Below are 7,334 nucleotides of genomic sequence, written 5' to 3'. Positions count from 1 at the left end.
AAGTCTTATAAATAATAATAATAAACCTTTAATCATCAAGTATATAATGGAGGTAAATTATTATTTTTCTAAACAGTTTATCCCTCCTCTCTTGTAAAATTTATTTGAAATTCCAGACATAGGCAAATATGCTATTAAGACCTACTGGCCACAAAGCTGGTGATGTGACCTAGTCCAGGCCAATAAGAATCTTCTTTTGGGAACTTCTTTTGAAACAATTCCAAGGAAAGAAACTATCAAACATCCTGGGAATATAGATGAGAAGATATAAGCCCTGGACCTGCCAGTGGCCATGGTCCAGCCTCATGGAGAAACTTAGCATGAAACATTAAAAGTGACATTCATAAAGAAACATGGTGAGAACAAGAGTCTAGTCAGAATCCAGTCTTTGGATGAGTTGACTTAGATCAGCTTTCAAATATACTTTATCTGTGGTCTTATAATGAGCCAATGTCTTCCTTTTTCCGCCTAAGCTTGTTTAAATTGAGTTCCTTGGAAAACAAGAGAATTTGATTCATCCAAGTTTTGACCCATCGATCCGTCCCCACCCCCAAATCTGCCAATACCTCACTTTTGCCACCTTGAGTATCAAAGGACTCATGTACTCTTTTAATTGAATAGTTGATAGGGATGAGCATTTTAGATCTTCTTGAATTGTGTCAGGGCTCAGATTAAATGGCATGTTACAGGGTCTATGATACAGCATCGTTTAGCTCTTAAACTGCTTTTGGAACAATGGAACATGAGCAGAATTCTTGCATTTGATTTGCAGATCTTGAAAGAATTGGGCTTTTCAGCTTAGATGACAAGTTCCTGAGAGCAGAGAAGCAGACATATCAATATATTTTATTACCCAGCCGCAATAAAAAGAGAAAGAGAGCACAAGACATCCTCAGTTGACATTGAGGAGAAGGGAAAAGGTGTGGGGGAAAAAAGTAACAAAAACGTGTATTTAATGTATATTTAAACAATGAGCAGTGCTGCAAGTAAATTTTTCTAATTTAACTGCTATCACTTCTTCAGAACCATGGAGTAATTTACAGTAACTTCGGTGTCTTAATTTGAACATTTGATATAATACATTCTGAATTTATGATCACATAAATGTAGTTTTATTATTATCACTCCAACCCTCAAAAGTTATTAAATTCTCACTGTTTGCTTAGTTCCATTTCAGGTCTGGTCATATATAAAGAAATATAAGGCATGGTTTTTGCACCATATTTCTTCCCGTAGCATTGAAGAAGGCCAGATATACACTAAAAGAAGATAAAAGAATTTGCAAGGCAGTTTAAACTAAGTGGCAAAGGGATCTTAGCTGCAAAGGTGTTGAAAAGAGTGGTCCAGGTAAGGTGATGGAAGTGAACCTTGAAGAGCGGGGCTTTGCTAAGCAGAATACAATGGGAATGGCTTTTTAGCTTGGGATGGAAAGCATACAAATACATGAAATAGAGCTGCTCATGGTATACATAGGCACTAATGAGACTAATTTGGCTGGAGCAAACTGCAAACTTTGAGTAATGGGTTAATGAGAAATTATGTTAGTCAGGCTGGATTGGGTCAGATTGTTAAGTATCTTGAATGGCAGACTCAGTCATCAGGGGTTTATCATGTAAGACAAATAGCTTTTATCTTATGTAGTAACTGGTTGGCTCTGGGGAAGTAAACACAACAGGACATGGACCCTCACCTCATGAGGCTTACAAGCTTGTGGTATATATAAATAAAGATAATTAAGCAAACAACATAATTAGCTAATATATAATTTAAGTACTGATGTATCTATTAATTGAAACATTCACTGGATAATTATTATGTGCCAGGCACAGTGTGATGTTGTGAGCTCTCAGTCCAATAGGCACTGTAGGCACAAAAGGGCACACACATATTTCAGAATAGAAGAATAACTGTGCAGATCAAAAACTGGAAGTTACCTGCTTAGAACTGAAACTTAAAAAAAAAAATGCTTGAATAATTATGACACCTAATGTACAATGTTTGAAAACTGTTTCCTTATTGAAATAGGTTAAGGAGTTGCTCTTGATTTCTTTCTTTATCATTTCCCTTTCTATGATATTGTCAGACCCCAGTGTAGACCTTTTATTCATCCACTTCTACTCTGGCCACTTCTGATGGCCATTACTCAGTACAACAGGCTGAGTCTGGCCGAAGAGGGCTTCCCATTCTTCTCTCTTTCCCTTTGATTTTGTTTATATCATTCATTTGCTTAACAGATTTTTTTTTCCGTAGGTGGTATCAAGGTAAATTTCAGGCCTATCAACATTAGAATAATCACATATTCTTTTTATGTCTGAATTTTTTTCCAGTTTTATTGAATAATTGACATATATCACTGTGTAAGTTTCAGGTACACAGCATGCTGGTTTGATTTATATATATTGTGAAATGATTACCACGATAGATTTAGTTAACATTTATTATCATATAGATATAATAAAAAGAAAAGAAAAAATTCTCCTTGGCATAAGAATTCTTAGGATCTCCTCTCTTAACGACTTTCCTATTTATCATACAGCAGTGTTAGCTCTAGTCATTACTCTGGTTACTAGGTAATGCTAGCATTTATTTATTTTATAACTGGAAGTTTGCGCCTTTTGACTACCTTATCCAATTCTTTCTCCCTCCTACCTCCACCTCTGGTAACCACAAATCTGATCCTATGAATTTCTATGAATTAGGTGTTTTCTTTGTTTGTTTTTTTAGATTCCACATGTAAGTGAGATTATACAGTTTTTGTCTTTCTCTGATTTATTTCAGTTAGCATAATGTCTTCAAGGTCTATCCTTATCCTTACAAATGGTAGGATTTCCTTTTTTTAATGGCTAAATAATATTCTTTTGTATACATATCACAACTTCTTTTCTGTTCATTCATCAATGGACACTTAGGCTGTGTTTACATCTTGGTTACTATAAACAATGAGGCTATGAACATGGGGGTACAGGTATCTTTTCAAATTAGTGTTTTTCACTTTATTTAGGTAAATTCCTAGAAGTGGAATTTCTGGATCTGGATCATATGGTAGTTCTATTTTTTTTTTTTTTTTTTGAGGAACCTACATACTATTTTGCATATTGGCTATACCAATTTACATTCCTACCAATAGTTCCCTTTCCTCCACATCCATGCCAGCATTTATCTCTTGTCTTTTTGATGATGGCCATTTAAAAAGATGTGAGAAATCACATCTTAATTGGTGGAATCTAAATTTAAAGTATCAATGCTTCATTTGAATCTATATCCTAGGTTACTTACTTAGCATTTTAAGTCTCTTGTTCTATTTTTTGGAAATAAAGTGCAGAAGTTTCATGGTACAGGAGAATGAGCCTGGGCTTTGGGGTTAGATATTAGTATTTAAATCTTGGTTTTGCTGTAGACCAGGAACCTGTACCCTCAGCTGGCACTCACGTAAGTCAGGGCTGGGCAAAGGAGTTGGATGTGTGGGCTCTCAGTTGCTATGAAGAGAATAAAAAGGAATTAAAGGCACATCATAAACAAAGGTGGGCTTTGAATTAAAGGTGGGGACTGAAGTGCTAAATCTATATAGGAGGCCAGCAGATGCAAATGGACCCCAAGTGAAGACCGCAGCAGGCATCAGCAAGCCAGAGGAATCAGGAAGTTCAGAGGGTAAGTAAGATGGCATACCAGGAGAGGTGACGGGACTGTTCTGTAAAGAAAGAGACAGCTTTCTAAAGGATTGCCAAGGCCACACTCAAATTTGGGCATGGGGACCCTTCTGAAGACTGTGTGATCTTAGGTCCCTCACTCTGGTGTTCTGACACTTTGTATCTGCAAAATGAGGGTTATGCTGTCTACTTCACAGACTCCTATGAAATTATCTTGCACATAGTAGGTACTTCTTGAGTACTTCTACATGGCTCTTTGCACATTTGAGAAGCTTTCTGCCTGTGCAGCAGGCTGATAAGGGTCTCACTGAAAATCCCCAGAGAGGCTCAGAAACTCATAATGGCCCGAATCTGCTCACTGTCATTCTTGATGTGTTTGTACTAGTTGGGCACAGGTTCCAGATCCAAGTCTCTGCTGTCCTTTCAGGACTTTCCTTTTATATTTCTTTCTTAAACTTTTTACCCTCATTAAATTAAACTCCAGTTTTTGGCAAAACTCTGTTCTACGGGGAATTCTTAAAAAGTCCCACATCGAGTTGAAATAAAATATTTCTTCTACAAGTGCTGTGGTAGCAGATCTTGTCTCTATTGAAAGACCTGAAGTCCATACAGCCTTACAGAGCCCAGGATGCTTCAGTTTGATATTCGAAATTATTCTTTCACTGAAAACACCAGGGAGGCTGGATTGTAACTACCAGGTCCTTTTAAATTTGCTTTACTTCTTGGATAGAAGCAGCTCATTATAAATCCATTCCTTATCGTGTATTTGAAGACAAGAGAGGGGAGATCATGCTTCCCAAACACAAAGCTCTCCTTTTCTTTCAGTCATTTGAGCTTTCTGATGTTCTGTCCTATATCTCTGCCTGCATCTGCCAGAACTGAGAGACAGGGCTGTCTCTTAAAGGCACAGATCCATTAGGATAACAATGCCGTATGCTTTCAAACAAGCCTGCCCTAATATTCCTCTTTGGCATTTCTTCTTTTTCCTCTGGTAATCATGATTAAATCATTGTATTGGCTAAGCTGATCTTTTGTTATTTATTGTGTTTTCCGAACACTCACACATCTTATGGAAAGTGGACATTACCAATGAATTGTTACTATAACAATGCCTTACTGGGTCATAAAGCCAGTAGCAATTTATACAACTGCTAAGAATTGTGAAGAAACTTGAAACTAGTTATCTCTGTAGTGCATTGGAGCAATGTTGGGCCAGAGCCTGGATATCTACTGGCTGCTGCCTGAGACATCTCTTTGTACTGACTTCTATGTTCTCTGCTGGTGAAAGTCCCCAGTTTCTGCTCAAACCTAAATTACCTCTTGTCCTTCCTGAGACTTCAAGAATTAATTCCCGAAGTCATAAATGCAGTATGGTAGTTGACAAATAAGAATTGAATTCATTCATTCAAATATTTATTCATTCATTTACTCAGAAATTTCTCTAGCACTAGCATTTGTCTGAGTGCTGAGGAGACACAAAGAATAAGAGAAATGAACTGAATTGCAATATAATATAAAAATAGGAAAACAATAAAATGTTTTCTTGGAAAGTACTGAATACAGCACAAAATTCCAGAAGGGAGCTGCAGGAAGGGGTAAGAAATATTTGCATAGAGAAGATGATTTCTGAATTGTGTTTTGAGGAATGAATAAGGGTTTGGAACATAGCTTGGAGGTGATTTGCAATTGAGATATCTAGGAGCCGGGACCAGGTATCCAGCCCTCGATGTAATAGGGCAGACATTCCAAAACTTGTACATGGATACAAATCACCTGGGAATCTTGTTAAAATGTAGATTCTGTCTCTGTGAGTCTGGTATGGGGCCTGAAACTCTGTTATTCTATAAGTTTCTGGTTAAAAGCCCATTCTTCTTTCTTATATATCTCTTGAGTCTTTTTCGTTTGGAACTTAAAAAATTTGTTGATATTAATTTCAAACTTACAGAAAAGTTGCAAGAATAGTACAAGAAATAGTATATATTTTATCCTAATTCAAATTTAACAATTGTATACATTCTTTCAATTTGTTTTATCATTCTTTCTCTTCACACTTGTATAATACATTATTTTGTTTCTGAACTATTTGGAAGTAAATTGGTAACATCATGCTCCTCTACCTCTAAATTTTTCAGTGTATATTTCCTAAGAGAAAGAATATTTTCTTACATTTATCAAAATCAGAAAATTTAACATTGACCAATACTATTATCTAATATAATCCATATTTAAAATTTTTCAAGTGTTTCAATAATGTCCTTTATAAGAATTTTCCTCCTAGTCCAGAATCCACTCCAAGATCATGCATTGCATTTGGTTGTTGTGTCTCTTGAGTTTCCAGTAATCTGGTGCTGTTTTTATCTTTCTCGACCTTGACAATTTTGAATAGTACAGGCCAGTTATTATGTAGAATGCTCGTCAGTTTGAGATCATCTGATGTTTCCTCATAATTAGATTCAGGTTGGGTATTATTGGCAAAGATAGCACAGAGGTGATATTGTGTCCCAGATCATGTTTTGAATAGCAAAACTCTAATTAATATAGGCCTGGTAACTGATCATGGCTACCGAGATCTTCACCAAGGATGGCCTCCCTGCCAGGAGCTCTATGCAACCTAGAGGTTTTCTTGGCTGATCCTGGTTGAGACAGACCTGCTGTATCTGAATTCACTTTGAATCCTTGAACAATAGATCTTATGTAAGACAGTTCTTTCCACCTTCAGACTGGCCTTTGCATTTCCCCCTATGACTCTGAGTACCTTTTCTCAGGTAGCCTACCTTTGGCTTTTTTATGTAACCTGCAGTCCTAACAGTCAGGTCCTGTCTGTATCTCTTGCCTCATCTCTGCATAGTTTGGTCCTGGTAATCTAGGATGTTATGAGGATGGAAACTGCAGGAAGATTGACTCAATGCTAGACAGGCTGAGCTACTTCAAGTACGCCCCATGGTGGTACTCCTCTTGTCTACATTCTTTATTTCTGCTGTTCCCGCTGCCTAAAATGCTCCTCTCGCAAACCTCAAGAACTTCTTTATGAAACCCTCCTTTTCTCCAAGTCACCCACAAGTAATTCACAAGCACATTAAAGTTTGAGAAGCTATGTGTGGATTTCAAGATCAAGAAGTCCAGTTCTGGAGTCTACAAGCATTGGATAGATCAAACTGCAGGACAACCAGAGGCGGAGCTGGGAGACAGCAGTGTGTAAGGGGTTAAAAACGAAGGCTCCCATACGCATGTGATAGACTAGCTTCAATACTTCCTGGCTAACAAGAGATTTAGCCTCTCCGAGCTTCGATTTCTTTATAACTAAAATGTGAATCATACTACTGCCTATCTTACAGGGTTGTTGAAAAGAATAAATGAGATAGTGCAGACCACTTGTTTATAGACTATTTGATTTAATAAATGTTGTTAGGATGGGAATTGCAGAAATTCTGACTTGATGCTTAATTAGGGAACTTCTATTTCAACTGCCTGGGGTCAGGATCAGTCTCAGAGGCTGGTGTAGGGCTGAAGTTGCAGATGGTGGCAAAGTGGCCCTTGCTTCACAGATCAGGGATATTCAGGGCTCAATAAACAAACCAATCCTTATGAAACTGTCAAAGCCTCAGCTGCAAGGAGATCAGAGCTGGACAGGGCACATGCCAGGACGTGAGCACTTGTAAGGCTTGCTGTCTCAGGAACAGTGTTTTG

This window comes from Pteropus vampyrus, unplaced genomic scaffold (genome assembly GCF_000151845.1).
Source record: "Pteropus vampyrus isolate Shadow unplaced genomic scaffold, Pvam_2.0 Scaffold130, whole genome shotgun sequence".
Taxonomy (NCBI): Eukaryota; Metazoa; Chordata; class Mammalia; order Chiroptera; family Pteropodidae; genus Pteropus; species Pteropus vampyrus.
Note: the sequence above shows the minus strand (reverse complement) of the source record.